We start from the raw sequence: 16,289 nt of genomic DNA on the forward strand, positions 1-16,289 counted from the left end.
GTTAATATGCCGTTTAATAATAACTCACAGTACAGACCTTCATCAGACAGCCTGCAAAAGAAAATCCCAACCCAAGTGCATAAGATTACAACAGAAATCCTGACATTTTAAAATATATCAGCCACCAAATAGATTTTCCATCACAATTAGAAACCGATATAGATGTAGAAGGTTCTCATATCCCACCACCAGGTTAATCAATCTTCAGAGCTGTCCCGGCAACAAGGGAGAGGAAAGCAAATTGCTGCACTTAATTAATGTACTGCTTCAATTTTTATTTTTTTTCCGTGCAGATCAGCATCTTTCCATCTGTAATAAGAGAAAAATGAAAATGCCTGCAATAGTGCTGCAGGAGAACAATATTAATAACACAGGGCAGAGGAGTGGGGTGGCAGGGTTAAAAAACTCTAGATTGATTGTCTAACTCTGCTGTGCCTCTGTGTACTATGTTTACAGTGCGGACACACGGAGGAGATGCAGGTGATGTGCTCATTTTCTGACAGGAAATAGCAAATTCTTTGTAGAGGTAACTGCCGCAAATAAAGAGGAGAATGATGAAACTGCAAAAAAAAAGTAAGACAAATTTCATGCTGTGTCTTGGAAATTAGGTAACAGTGTCAAACTGGCAAAGTGTTTGTGCTCGATTCAGAAATTTAGGACCTAAGGCTCTTCTTTCACTGAGCGGTGTGGGAATCTGGAACAGTCATGTTGCTGTTGAGTCCTTCAGATCTTGCCAGGAAGAGCTGGGTAGGATTCTTGGTTGCAGTAAGCTACACTCTGTGGCCGAAATATCAGGAACTCCTCAGTCCAATGCACAGATGCTCGGAGCAGCAGGGCAGTGCATGACTGGACTGGAGCCAATGGAATCCCACAGGCCGACACTCTCTTCCCAGAAACCCACTGGGCTATTGGGCAAGGCCTAATATTGTGGCCGGGTCTGGTAGTGCAAGCAGCACATGAAAGAATAATGGCGGAAGAGACTTCTTTCATTTGTAGTCTTTTAACGTGTTCTTTTCATGTTCTTTTCTAAAGTTATTTGTTTCAGTTTCCAGGCAGCTACACACAGCTGTACAGCTGGCAGCCCTATGTACAGACTCTGACCAGCTGCCCCCCCCCAATCCTCCATGCACTCACCCCCCAGTTGAAATCACAATTCCACTCAGAAGCTGGAGGTACTCCAAAAGGTAATGACACAAAGACGATCTCCCCTTTTCCTTTACGATCGGTTGAGCTCGCGGACGGAATTGTGTTCGTTACAAAATGCAGGAATGCAGGTAATTGACAAATAGCCCATGCCTTGGCTTCTGTAATATATCGACTTGGTGCTAAATCTGCAGAGAGCTCACCGGCCGGAGTGCCTGTGACCTCGACTGTGCATTTGGTAAATTGGTACCAGGGGGAGAAAGGAAAGCAAAGGATTTCATCAAACAACAGGAGGTGATGAAGAGTGTCTTTATGAAAAAATCAGAGGAGCTTAATTGACAAGACCCATTTAAGGTGGGTGATTTCATTAAGCAGGGAAATGAAACGCACAACCAAAGGCAAGGCAATGCAATCGCCTGACGTCCGCTTTCCGTCTCGTGCTCGCTCGCTGGTCTGATTGAGCAGTCACCGGTTAATGATGGAGCTTCAGACACGATAAATGGGTGAAGGGCTCTGTCTCTCACACCTCAGGAGGCGTCATGCTGTCCCCCCCCCAGGCCTCACGCAGAGGAAGCCTAATGGACTTGGTAGCCATGCTGTCTTCAGTACAGGGCCGTCCTCGTGGAAAAGTAATCGCAAGCCTGCATCTTCAAGGGTCATTCGAAGGAGGTGGATTCATCCAGTCCAGATCAACCTGGTCCAGTTCGCTATAGTACTAGCGCTCCAGTGCTGTCCAGTGCAGTGCTTTACAGTACCCTACAGCTCAGTCCTGTACAGAACAAAAACGGTCCAGTCCAGTCCTTTTTAAAGTCCAACTTGGTCCAGTATTATCTAGCCCAGCATAGTTCACTACAGTCCAGTTCAGTGCAATAGTATCTAGTGAAGCCTAGGTCACTACAATTCAGTCCAGTCTATCAAAATCTAGGCAGGCCAAGTTGTGTTGATGCAAAATATGCCATTTCTAGCACTACAGTGGTGTAAGAGTGTGCTCAGTTCATCAACCACTGCACAGCATAACTGCAAAGGCTGCAACATTAGTTGCACTAAACATTTGTTTTTAATGAAAATGCGTATTTTAGCCGTGTGGAACCCAAGGACTGCAAAGGGCCATTGCAGACACATTCCGCCAGCTGCAAGCACACGTGACACTTTTACAGGAAGATATTTCACTGCTCTGAACAAAGCAGCTTACAGTGGGAAAAGCTGAGAGAATAGTGCATCCTCTTCAAACCTGTGCTATCTGAATTGTTCATTACTAAATTTGCACGGTATTTGTAGTCAAGAAATAGAACAATTCATGGCTATTAATTGGAAAGCAATGGCTGTGGTGTGTAGTGGTATCTTGGGGAGCAAACAGAAACATGATAGAGGCAGAGACAGAGACAGAGGGGGGCGGGGGGTTACCCAGGCAGGGGGGAGAGAGTGAGAGGGAAGAGAAGGGAAGGCAGCTTGAGCACTGTGGCAGCAGAGAGAGAAAAGAGTACAGACAAGGATGCAAGAACAGAGTGACGGCAAAAAGACAAAAGGAGACAAGAGAGACAGATGGTGGGCAAGAGAGAACGAGAGCAGGGGAGGGGGAAGATAAGTGAGACCGCTGAAGACAGAGAGCGAGAGAGGAAGGGAGAAGGAAAGGTCATGATCCTGAAAGGACCCATCCATTATCCTGCCAGCATAGCCCAGGCTGCCAGGCAACATGAATGATGTAATCAGAACCCAGTGACAAGGTCACCCCGGCTCTCGCCCAGCCCGGATCCTGGCACAGCACTTATCCGTCTGCCCTGTCTTGGCTAATTGGAAAGGGGACAGGGATCCTGATCCCCATTCTTGATCCTCCATATTGCTACCTCTCATCCTTTATGTTCCTTTGAAGGGGCAGCATTATTTCTTCCTGTATTTGGATGGCTGGCACCGAGTGAGCATGTGGCCACTGTATCCTTATGACTGCATGTAGTTAACAAATTTTGAAAAATAGGGTGAGATGACTTTTCTAGGTTACATCATCATGCGTGTCTTATTACGATATCCTTGATTGAAGCTCTAGCGCATGACGAGACTTCAATATGATCGGCTTTAGACATTGCACATACAAAATCCAACTTCAGTGCTGCAGGCCTGATATGAACAAGCATCCTGGTTTCTCTTTTTATCACTGCCGGGCCTTGTGAATAATTATCCTTGAACAGACTGTGTATCCAAAATCTGAGATGAAATGCAGGGAATCTAAGGGAGGAAGGAACGTCTCAATGTCACACAGGCTTTGGGGCAGAGTATCGCAGAAATGGGCTTCAGATTGGGCCTGAAAACAGGAGATGCACTGCTGATGACTCTCCTGGGCTTGGGAAAAATGAATCACCTTACAGGCGTGCTTACTTTTATCAATCGCATCAAACAACGACACCCATTTCACATCCAGACTTGCCGAAGTGTCTCTCCCTGAACGTGTCAAGCAACGAGATCCACAAGCGCTCTCAGCCTGAGTGCTGAAATCTGTGAAGTGGCTGAGGTTCTACTTACTTTCTCTCTCGGTCTCTCCCTCCCTTCTCCTTTTCTGCTAATCAAGTGTTTACTGTCAATCACAAGTCCACGGGGGCAGCGCCTGTCTTCCACAACAGCTCTGTTCGACATCCAAGAAAACGCCACTAATCCGAAAATGAGCCAACCGAGAAAACTCACTCACAACACAAGAGACCAGCCTATTTTCTTACTAGTGACGCGCTCTCTACTCAAATACTCACTAGAGAATCATATAGCCTCCTAATCCTTAAATGAAAAGAACCTCAAGTTATGGTGTTTAGAACAGATGTTTGGGGGGAGGAGGAGACGTTAATCTCGCACACTTATACTCACCTACACAGACTTGCACCCAGGACTTCCTTTCACAGATCTCTCTCATTTCCCTCTTGCTACCAGATCTGCACCCTTGCAGTAAACTGCTTGCCAGGATAGGCTCTGGCTCCCCTGTGACCCTGAATTGGATGATGCAGTTAGAAAATGAATGGATGCAGAGAAGGAAAACCAAACTCATCATCCCTGAATATTAATAATAACTTTGGAACAATATTGCTCTCTTCCTTCATGTCAGCTCAGGAATTTCTGCTGAACAGGTGTGAAATTTGTGCTGATTCGTTTTCTTGTGCCCTGTCAGGTCATTGAAGAGTCAAGCTGGCAGCGTCTGTGATGATACCCCGCCGCATTATTTAACGCTCATCCTTGATTTTCTCCCAGCTTGTACCTGTTCCGCGTGCAGCGCTGGTGAGGGGCAAGTGAGAGGTTAAAAAAGAAGCCGGTCATGTGAATATTCCATTCGAAAAGAAAAACAATTAAATTCAGAAATTGAGTTCACCTCCGCACGCAGACTCCATCTCCCTCCAGTGGCTTTTGTCTCTGCATGTGAAATGATCTGAGAGGCTCTGTGACATCTTTATTTGGAAGTATAATGCCTTCAGCTGTTGCCTTTGTGTCCTCCAAACCCTCTGCAGATTTAAATATCAATAGTTAAATTTCTCTGTGCTGGCGCTTCAGTACAAATGTCAGATACAACTTACTTTCTTGCACATTACAGGGCTTCAAAGGGATATTGCTCTGTGATGCGCAGACCCACACAATTCCATCTCTTTAATGCTGATTGCTCATAGTGTACTGGTTATACTCATACATTTCCTTCCTTCCCTGAACTGGTGTCTAAATATCACAGTCATTGTGATTTTCTTAATGTAGCGATTAGCTCATTTAAGTCATTGAAAGCTAGGTTTTATTAAAGAACCTGAAGGTTTTGTTGTAACAAGGGGCCAGAGGCTCAGAGTGCCTTGTGCTACAGAGAATCTACTACATTTGTAAAAGATACACAAGTGCACACTGACCATTGGTAAGTGCACATGCTTTGCTAATCATTACATTATTTATCAATATCAGGCTCACACACAGGAGCACTACAAGAGTGGGATAATATTGGAAAATTAGCTCAGGAAGCAACGTCTTCCTTGGGGGGTTCTGTATAGTCATATCTCAATGTGCTTTTGTTACTGGGTTGAGAAAGTCTGTAGCAAGTTAAAGGGATTGTAATGGAGAAAGCTGGGAACCACCGTCATTAACCATTGATTTGATCCAGTGTAGGATAAGAGGTTAGATGCCTAAACAGGTGGGGGAAGGGAACGATCACTTCAGAATGTCCATGTGGCTTGGTAGCATAGAATTGGAACTAAACTGAATACTACAGGAAAAGGCCAGTTTTTACAGACTAGGATTAGTGAAGAATTGTTGTACCCAAGGAAGATGGCGCTTGGGTACAATATAAATAGCAGAGAATGAGTGTGATTACGGTGTGAGGAGATGTTCACTGCAGCTCTGTTGCAAATGACCACACTTCACACATTCTGGTCACTTTTTAAAAATTGTGTTCTCGCACTCATGAGGGGACAGCAAATTCCTTTCTGTACCTCGACATGCTGCATCTGCCCCTTTCTGACAATCTAAGGATCCAGTTTTCCGTACTTCAAATTCGTTTTCAGTTACCCTAGACTGCCGGACTGCAGTTGTGACCACTGGGGTTCTGCGCGGGCTCCTGCCCACCGCCACTCCATCCCGCCAGTTCCGTCCTCGACAACTGGGGCGTGAACCCGGGTCTCCGGCGTAACGCAACAGGGAACCAGCCGCATGCACTAAAGGAGACCTCCCCCAGTTCAGGGGGCTGAGGTCCCTGCTACGCGCAGGGACGGCGATGAGGTCACCGTGTCCGAACTCGCTCCACTACACAGTCAGGAAGGGACAAATGGAAAAAAAATATTCGGCTTCATAATTCCAGAGCTGTGAATCCAAGCCACACTGCACTTCCTGGTAAGCAGAGGGAAAAAAAAAAACACTGACTTGTGAGAAACTGAAAAAACACGGGCTCACAGTTGATTTGTAAATACTAAAGTAGCATTTATAATTTACACCTATGAATGCACATTTTTTCTGGAATAGCAGTTGTGATAGTGTACGTACTGTCGAAACATTTCCTGCAGAAGGGGGTGTTAGCATTTGGGGCGAGAAGCCACTGGGGAAGGTATACTTGCTAAATGCACGATGCAACGGCAGATGTGCTGGTTAAGGAGTATGCTCTTCAATCAGAAAAAAGGAGGAGAAAGAAGCAGCTAATTGAGGTATCACCTGACCCCCCACTCTCCCACCCCCCTCCTTCCTCCCTCGATCCGTCTCCCTTCAGATTCCTTTTTTACCTTTTGCTGGCAGTTCTCCGCACCCCACTGCTTGCTGAGCCCCAGACAATCTGGAGGTTATTTTGCAGGCGCTGTAGTCTGGAGATGAGTGTGTGGGGAGGACCAGATGTGCTTCATTATAGCGGCAGTCTAAATTGGGTTTTATCAGCAGTTAGCTGCAAATTAGCTGAATAGAAGGAACTGTTATTCCAACACAGAAGGCTGTTTCCTCTGCAAGCTTCATGAAAAACTACGTCTCCAGCCTGGCTATCCGGTAATTACAGATGGCTGTGATACAAGAGGATCCCCTGTCCATCTCATTGTTCTCCTGCCAAGTGCAGGGCCTCTTTACACAGGTGATCGAAGACAACCCTCTGATGCACCACGCAGAAAATTACCCCGCCCCTGACTGACACACAGTACAGAATTCAATCAATGCCCTTTCTTCCAGTGTGCAGAAACTGGGATTGCCGCCAACATCCTTTAGAACATTCTTATCCTCCTCGTTTGAAGTTGTAGCGGAATCGGGAGGTCCCTTTCTCAACCAACCCTGGTTTCCAAGATGGACACCAGCTATAAAGGATGACCAGCACAAAGTGGAATAGTTTTCTTAACAAATATGCCATTCGTTCAAAGTACAGAGAACAAGCACAACAGAAGGCATTTGAAGAATGAGAGCTTACACAGACACACATGGGCAAATCAGGGATGTAAGGCAAGAAAAGGGATTCTATCCTGGCAAAATAGTTCTCGTTTTGAATCTGTTGGTCCCGTACCCTGGATGTACTTGGGGGATATAAGGAGTGGTTAGGGACCTGAAGCATATTGCTCAGTAGTTTGGTGTAGAGTCAAGGGGTTTGTTTTCAAAATGTGTACTACCGTGAGCCAAAGTGAAGATCTGAAGTTGGCCATTGCCAATAAAGTGGAAGATTCCATTTCTGAGCAATGATTGCGCTTCCTCATTCTCCAGATCCCCTGGGTGCTAGAGAATACACTGGCATTCTTTATATTTTAATCTCAAAGGCTATACAGATAAATTGTGCTTTCGACAATAAGGAAGGTAGGTGTAGGGTTTGTGTAACATGTGCACAGTGGCATCGGTATGATGACAAGATGTTGCTTGACAAATGCAATAAGAGGCCTTGAGCACAAGGGATTGGCGCGAAGCACTTGAGAGACCAGCAGAGACAGAGTGGAGTTAATAAGCAGCAGAGCCCCACCGCACTCACTCTCCCACACTTTGTATTAAAATTGGGAGGGCGGCAGTGTTGACACAGACACACTTTGTCCTCCACGCAGCCTCCCTGCCTCTTCCACCCATAATGAAGAAGCTAAAGGTTAATTGTATCTAAAAAGGCTTATGGGCTTTTGTATGTTCTATTACTGTGAAGGCACATCCAGCGCCATCTGACCTTTTGTTATACTGTATAATGAAAGCAGCCCAATAAATCAGCTCTGATTTCCCATGTTCTAGTCACCACCCAGAAAGGCTCTCTCTCCTTACTCCCTCTGATGCAGCTTGATTCTCGGATTCTCCGTGCATTAATAACAATTACCACATGAAGACAAAAGAACATGAGGATGTTTTCCCAGCTCTCGCAATATGCATACTTCCCCCATATCCATGATTTTGTGGTCCAAGTCTTTATCTTCTAAGTCAAATGCCTAGTAAATTTAGATCTCTGGCAAAAATCCCCTTCTGGATCGGAAATAGGGGTGAGGGAGCTGAAGATGAAACTTCCTCTTGGAAAGATGACTCCACTCATTGGGAAAGCAGGAAATCAAGTCACGAAAAACCAGCTTAGATGCTTCTGATCACTACCAGTGGCAGAAAACAATTCGGGGAGGGTCTGAATTGAAATTGCTGTTGTATGAGGTAAAAGAAGGCTAAACAAAATCAGCTAAGGCATCAACACTGAAAAATGTAGTAGTTCAGGTGGCTGTTCAACACTGAAAAATATCTTTTCTCGGTAGATGGAAATTCGAACTTTATGATAAAAGCTATTGTGATAAAAACTTGATCGAGAATAACTAGAATGATACGGAAGATTGTGTGCTCCTAGTCCCTGGCTCACCAGGTGACAGCTGCACTTACCTCACCATGAGCAGACTGGCCAGTAGAGCGAGCTGGCAATGACTCAGATAATGAATTGGTCATAAACAGCCCATTTACACCACAGCAGCTCATACATCTGAAGCAATCACTTGAGATGCACCGCCAGGGAGCCCCAGCCACGGGGACTCAGATTAAAGCCTGTATGAGCTGAAACTCAAGACACTGTGATACATATCTACAGGAGGAGTTCTGAAGGAAATGAGGAGGGGGAGGGGGGCTGTCAAAGGAAAAGAAAAAAGATAATGCAGTCCTTTCGGATTCCACTGTTAAAAATATTCATATAATTCTCATAGCACTCCAAAGTCTTAATCCCCTCCCGCTTGTTTTGAATCTGAAAACTGCCATTCATTTGTTCAATAACCAGTTTTCTAAGGTTCCAGTCACTGTCAATGGCTCTTTTGCCCACATGGGTGTCCTAGGCCATGCCAATATTTTCCCTCTGAAATACCCAACAGCAAGTGCCATTCGTGTCTCGACACGCATAGGCCCTTATGGAAAAGTTGGTATCCTGTGGAGTCTCCAGAGACCCCCAGGAAATCACAGTAGCTGCCATTTCGTCAATAGCTGAAAGGGCTCCCATGGGGTAATCCCAGCCCTTCCCACTGGGGCGGGATCTCAGTCACAGTCGGCTAGTGACATGACCCTAGTATCTCAAGAATCCAAGGGCATCACCAAGCTACTTCTAGGGTTCCATACATGTTGCACAGCATAGATCAAGGGTAGTAGACTTTGGCACATGGATTCCAAGCGATTGCAAGTTTTTGTTCCAACTAATACTCATTAGTGATCCGCGGCATCTCGGTTAAAGATCAATGAAGTATGTAACTTGGAAGGTTCAAAGTCCCACAATGGCATGGAATCAAGGTACCAAAGTTGATTGCTTGGTAAAGACAGGTTAGGAACAATTTATCGACATAAAGATGCTTTCTTTGTGAAAAGAGATTCTTTCATTTTTAATTACACGTGCATGCAATCTGCACTACTGTCACCTGGTCTTCTGGTTGCATTGTGCAAAATGGGAGTAATCAGTTTGAAAGCTATAGCAAAGTTTGTCCTTTGTGTTATGAAAAAGTGTCCCCTTTAAATATTGACCTACTGTATAATTGGACAGTTATTAGTAGATAATACAGTATGTTGATCAGGAATGCATAAAACGTGCTGTAATTGAGGTACTCACTACATAAACTGAGCCGTGTTTGAGAACACTTCCCAGAATCCATCCATCTTCTAACCTTCCAATTCAGGGTCGCGGGGGAGTTGGAGCCTATCCTGGCAAGCAACAGGCACAAGGCAGGGTACACTCTGGAAGGGACACCAGTCCGTCTCATGGCAGACACACCGACACACACACTTGCTCCTAAGAACAATTTCCTCAGAATCCAGTTACTTATCAGTATGTTTTTAGACTGTGGGAGGAACTCAAAGCACCCGGCGGAAACCCATGTGAACACAAAGAGAACATACAAACTCCATACAGATAGTACCCCCGGTCCGGAACTGAACTCAGGGACCCAATGTACAGAATCATGGCTTCTTACTTGATCCAGCAACTGTTATTTTGACAAGCTTTGTGTATTTCAGCTAAATACTTAAACTCTTCAAATCGAAAAACAAATTTTAATCTGGAACAGATTTTAATAAGCTGTTCAGGAAACAGACAAGACGGACAGAGACAATGGGCAAAATAAATCACAAAATGAAAAGCCTTTTCTTAAAATGAACACCAAAGCTATTAAAAATGATTTCATCTTTTTGCATCTAGTTATCTCTGTGTATCACAAATGCTGTCTTGATTTTATTTTTAAACTGTGCATGGAGGGAAACCAATTAGCATACAAAGTCAGGATCAGAAATCACACTAGCAATTAAGAAGTATCAAGAAACTGTCTTCCCTTAATTGCTGGTGTGATACAACAAAGTGCCCCCATCTCTGTCCCTAACTTGGGGCTCCGCCATCATCCTACCTTGCCAAATCACCCCCCGCATCTCACAGTCTCTCAATTAATTTCAGCCAATCAGCAGTCAAATTAACCAGCTGGGAAACATGGACAACCCCCACCCCCTGACTACTTCCAATAACTGTATTTAATCCTGTCCTATTTTTATTCACAAAATTGATTAAAAATAATCACTTTTAAAGTATTTAATACTAATACTCTCTAAATTAGCAGAACAGTAATTAGAACTGGCAAAAGAGTGCGTACATACACACTGACAATCAAGCAGAAGTGTCTCTGCACTGACTGCCCTTAATTACGAGACATCCAGATCTCAAAATATACAGCATCTTCTAAGATTTGCAGCCCCGCTAGTATCTAAGGAGAGATCAATACCTAACGGTCTCTCTTTAATGAAAAAAACATACTGTGACAAAGCCTATGCAAACAATAAAGCATTTTAATTAAAAAAAATCCTGAGAGGAGATGAAACAAAAATGTCCCCTAATTTTTTGTTAGGTTTGATCTGACATGTAGGGCATTCCAGCCCACACACCACAAGGTCTATCTCCCCTGCGCTGTAATTCATCTGGATCTTTTGATATGATTCGCCAGCAAGCGCAAAAAATGTTTTGAAGTTGCTCTTGAGCATTGTATTTCTCGTTTTTTAAAAATGCAGACTAGCTGAAACCTAGTTTTAGGCGTCGTATCTCCTGTTGGATTAAGTTTATTTTTTCCTTCTGTCCTGGCACCTGGATGCAGATGCACTAAATGGAACCAGAAGAAAGTGACGACTATCACTTGACTTTTTTTTTTTTAACGGCAGCACGTCATCAGTATGCTGAAAGCGGAAAAGGCACGGAGAATAAAGAACAAAGGCAAGGGGGTGCATAGCAAGTAACAAGGCTGTGCAGAATGAAGCACCTGGAAGGGATGAACCAGGGGCCCGCCGAGGACAGCCGTGGCGTAAGTACAGTACCTTCAGCAAGCGTGTATGAGCGTGCTTTAAATATCAACATCGGGGCCCTGCGTCTCAGCCATCCTCCTGGGGTGGCATCTGGGGTCAGTGCAAGTGAGCCGCGTCTCAGAGCTGCCAGGAATGGTAATTAGCAAGGAGACAGGGGGAGGCCAAGAGAGGTCGGACCAAGGGCAGCTTCTAGGGTGGGGGGCTCTCCTTGTCTGATCCAGTTAGAGGCTATTCATTCTTCTAATGTGGCCAACACCACCGCCACAGTGTTTGCACTTAGGGGATCGTGGGAGGCTGCTGCCATGATTGACTCACTCCACTGTACTGGCATGATCCTTCTCTTTTATCAAGTTATTGTCCTAGTTGCCTGAATTTCCAAGAAGGTGTGTGTGTGGGGGGGAGGGGGGGGGGACTTGGGCAGCCGACAGTGATTAAATCAGGCTGAAGGCTCAATCCCGATTGTGTCTCACGAAGGACATTTTCCTTTTTTTAGATTTTGTTTTGCAGGATCTTTCATCATTAGTATTGAACGCTTCCGAGAAAAAAACCCATTTCATAGCTTAGAGTCACATCTCATTGTTGTAAAATTAAAGAGGAAAAGAACAATGCTTCAGGTAGTGTTCTGGATCATCCTTTGCCCATGCATTTTAGAATTTGTTCTCGCCCATCAATCTGAAATTCTACCTTGATGCTTAGATTCACAGGGTTGCATTTGCCACTAACTTAGAGCCATACTTGTGTTGTACCAACTGTGAAGAAACTGGAATAGGATTATATATAGCAGTCATCCTTGCACCACTGCCCTTTTCCTGTTCTCTAGAGGATTACACAGTGTCTTGGTTGGATAAGATTGCGACATTAGTTGCAGTACATTTACAGAAGTACTGCTGAACTACTGTATCCACTGTGAGCTATGCACACATGCAAGGGGCAAGCACTGTGGTATCATAGATGCGGTTTAGCATTGCAGTATTACCAATAAGGTATTCACCTCGAAGAAGTCACTGTATACTAGCTGCAGCAGTGCTAAAACTGGAAGTCTTCTTTGTTGTAAAGCTGCAGGTTTGAGACTGTACAAAGAATGGTGCAGAACTGGTCCTTCTCACCTCCCCTTGTTCAGGAGCACTCTGAGCATCTGCTGCTTTGACAAGGGCACCCATGGGCACAGTGCCTTGTCATCAGGAGGCAGATACCAGGGCAGGCAGCTCAGGTCAGTCAGCCTCCCGGCTGCTCTGGCTGACCAGGAGAACATCTGGAAAGAGGAGCAGGCCCCGCCGGCGCCGGGCCTCACTGCACTCTGCAATTAATCATCACACTAAGCAGGGAGCTAACCCAGATCCTTCAGTCCCGCAAGACGGATTCTCTCCTTTGCCTTGTTTACACTTGCTGAGAAAGGTCTTTAAAAAAAAAACTTTGAAAGCAAACAACACAAGGTTTAGAGGAAAAATTCTCAAAATGCTTCTTCCAGCCCTGCAGACAGACGAGTAATTGTTTTAGCTGCAGTCGAAATGCTTCGGCGAGGTGGAGATTTTTTTTGGGTGTTTGCACAGCACTGCAAATATTTAAAGATGAACAGCAGCCCCTAGCTTGGCACTTGGCATACAAATTGCTCTCTGCCAGCTCAGGCCAAACTGTCCAACCTATACAGTGGGCAGCAAACCCTAGAGGTTTAGTGTTTGCATTCAGCTAGGCCTGGCATTGGGGTACAGAGCATTGTACAGGTGTTAAGGTCATTACTGATTAAAAATAGCAGGTAACTTCAGCAGTCCTAGAAGACCCCCCCCCTTAGCTCCTTCTGTGGGATAGGGGCTAGAACCGCAAGCCCTTGGCCAAAGTGTTATAATCTTGGTCCAATAATAACAAGGGCCAACACCTCCTCCACCTTCACATCTCAGAGCCTAGACAAAATGTCATATTTGTAACGCCATGTTAATGATTAGTATTAGAATAGAATTGGTCAGACTTTACACAAGTTCCCACAGCCTCTCCAATGTGTCAGATGCTTCACTAAGATATGTTTGGGTCACAAAAGATTTCAGAAGGGTAGGAGGGAACACTACAAGCAGTTGTTTGTTTCTACTCTGGTCTGCTACAGCAGACCTTGTTTTGTTTAGCTTCCCGTTATGCGGTAGAGAACAACGGGTTTTCAGAATGTCAAAGCTCCACTTACAACTGCCACTGTGAACGCTAATGTAGATGAACGTCCTGTTCGCACCAGTCCCAGGAGTGAACGGCTAACTCATTGTCAGTGAGCTCAGCCAACCTAGAGCCCCATCACTCATTCCCTTTATATAACAGATTAACTGTGCAAAGCCAATGGGCTTTAGCAATGCATCATTAGCTAAAGGTTAAGGAACAAATGAAACTTTCAACAATAGGTGTGTGAAAGAGGGACATGTAGTAATTATAAATGTGCCTTGTTCCTAATGCAACAGGGGGAAGGAGAAAGCAATTAATCTCCCTGAAGACAACCTGCTCCAAAGGGTTCATTATATGTTTGACTAGGGATGCTGTGAAGAAGCTGATTTTATCAGATCACCGTCTGAAAGTGCTTCCAAACAAGCATGCACCAGGATCCAGTCATGATACAGAAAATGGAAACATTAAACTCATTCACTGCTTCTGCAAACAATAGTTCTACAATCCTGTGTTTGGGCATCCTTCATCCTTCCACTGACCCGTGTATCAATTGTTTTAGACCTGTAATGTGAAGAAGTCTTCTCAATAGCGTTGAAATTTCTTCCTCAAGAAATCAAAGAATTAAAAAGAAAATAAAATGAAGATGGGACATTCTACTGTACAACTCTGCTTGGCATTACCGGCAATTGTCTTAATTTAGAAAACGGAGAGCTGGAATATCATTCTACCTGGATAGTTCCTTGAGTATCCAAAGATGCAACTGCTTCCATTGGCAGCAGCACTTTCATCAAGGAGCACTGGCTCCTTCCTTCAGCAAAGCCATAGGCAGTGTTAGTATGCACTCTGAGAATATAGTGTATACACAGTATACACATGCACATGAACATATGTAAAAGTGTGCATATATGTGTTTATATATATATTCCAATATAAATCTGGGTCTTGTTTAATGGGTCCAAATGAAAAAAAATCAGGGTAGAGTATGGAGATGGCAAAGTCTTTGGCTCTGGATAAAATCTGGAATCCACTGATCATGTGGGAAACAAGGGTTAGACTGCCCTGGCCTCCACACCTCCCCATCCCCCACCATCTCCGACGCTACCCTTGTTTTAATGAAGAAGGCACCTCTTAAAATGCTTTGCACGGCAATCCTAGGAAAAAAAAAAACCTTGTTTTGATTCCTCGCCTTGCTGTGATCAGCAGACCCTGTCTTTTGAGCAGACAATAGGCTGATGTTGACATTGAAAAATTCCGATCTTTAAGGTTGCAGCACAGACAGAAAGAAGCAAAAAGTGTGTGTGTTGATAGGGGGTGTGAAGATGCATAAAAAGGACAGCCAGGAGCATGGAGGGTGAGGCAAAATCTGTATGTGTGCGCACATATCGCCATCAATGCCGTTGTGTAAACAAAACAGGATTTTCTTTTAAATTTAAATGTATGAAAAAATGTTGCTTTCACCCCGTGTGAAAGTTTGGAATAGTAAAAACAGAATGAGAGACAACCTGGAGTCCCCACAGGAATGCAAACGTGTGTGTGTATGTCTGTGTTCGAGCAGATAGGAGGGGTGCACAGCCGATTGGATCAATTACATGGTTGACAGGATAGTCCCTGATCGCCAGATCATTAAGCCAAATTACTTCGATATAACACCAGGGTCCTCAGGTACCACTGGGCTGCAGAGCACAATCGAAACGAGGTGCTGCTGAAGCCAATACATCCTGGGCGCAGCAAGGGACCGAGGGAATACAAGATTTATGACTGCCGGCAACTTCCTGGGTTTGCATTCTTCTCAGCCTGTACTATCTGCCGCACCCTCCCCTTCCCGCAGTGGGCCTTGCTTGTTGGCTGCACTGGGGTGGGTTTGCATATTTCTCTGCTTAGGCTCCATCTGTAGCATCTTTTGCTTGTGCTGCAATTAAGAAAGTAACTCTCCTAGCCCGCCTCGCACAGTGAAAAAGATAAGCAAATCCTGCTATCCTATGGACCCTTCTATTTTCTCAAGGGTAACCCTGCCTGTTTGGTTTTCATTTCAACCGAAAGCTTTGCTTGATTTCACCGATTGTGAAGCCAGGTGCTAATGGGTGCTGGGCAGAACACGGGTGGCAACCCAGACTCCCATTGCCTGACCGGATGGTTACATTCTCTTATTCTCGTTGCCATTTCAAAAGCTCTTACTGCCATCCTAAAGACAAAAGTTCCATTCTTTGCCACCTGCTATTGTATCTCTCAGTGTAAGTCCTCACTCTAGTCTTGTTTTCCAGACTGGCAGCAGTCACAACAGCAGAGCGGAGTAGCTGTCTCGGCTTTGCACTTATTATCGGATGGTTACAGGTTCCAATCGAGGAAGGGGCACTGCTGTCTTACTTAAGCAAGGCACTTGACCCAGATTGCTCAAAAATGCCCAGATGGGTAAATTTGTAAGGCACTCTGGATAAAAGCATCACACAAATAAATATTTTCCTGGGCCAGGAACAGCTCCTGCAGTCAGGATTCGTTAGGGGTAGAACACGGAGGTGGCTGCCACTGCACTGTGAGAGATAAGAGCTAAATAATTCATGGGGCTTGGCCTCTGCCGGGAGGTGTAAATATGTTTAACGGTGCACCTGTCCTCCTGACTGTGCATGGCAAAGATAACTTCTCTGATACTGCCTCTTATCTCCCCCCCGATAGAGCTGAATCTACAGGAGGCTGCGCGGCTACAATATGCTTTTTTATTACTGTGAGCGCAAATTTGTCACTGTGGCTCTGATTCTCACCCTCTGTCATCCTGCTGGCTTCTAAATGGCAATTCT

General features: G+C 44.8%; 1 long non-coding RNA gene across 6 annotated transcripts in view; it reads right to left on the reverse strand.

The window, feature by feature from the left end:
- Positions 1 to 16,289, reverse strand: part of LOC107077037 (uncharacterized) — a 26,632-nt gene continuing 10,343 nt past the window's right edge. Inside the window, exons 2-5 of one of the 6 annotated variants that reach the window (XR_011187914.1) lie at positions 5,656 to 5,889; positions 4,487 to 4,616; positions 3,991 to 4,109; positions 1 to 3,757 (exon numbers count right to left, since the gene is read on the reverse strand). This is a non-coding gene — a long non-coding RNA (uncharacterized lncRNA). Of the gene's footprint in view, positions 3,758 to 3,990; positions 4,393 to 4,486; positions 4,617 to 5,655; positions 11,763 to 16,289 lie in introns of those variants that run through there. The other 5 variants (XR_011187825.1, XR_001478169.2, XR_001478175.2 and 2 more) reach the window with 5 other exon arrangements.

The sequence above is a fragment of the Lepisosteus oculatus genome, chromosome 1, assembly GCF_040954835.1.
Source record: "Lepisosteus oculatus isolate fLepOcu1 chromosome 1, fLepOcu1.hap2, whole genome shotgun sequence".
Classification (NCBI taxonomy): Eukaryota; Metazoa; Chordata; class Actinopteri; order Semionotiformes; family Lepisosteidae; genus Lepisosteus; species Lepisosteus oculatus.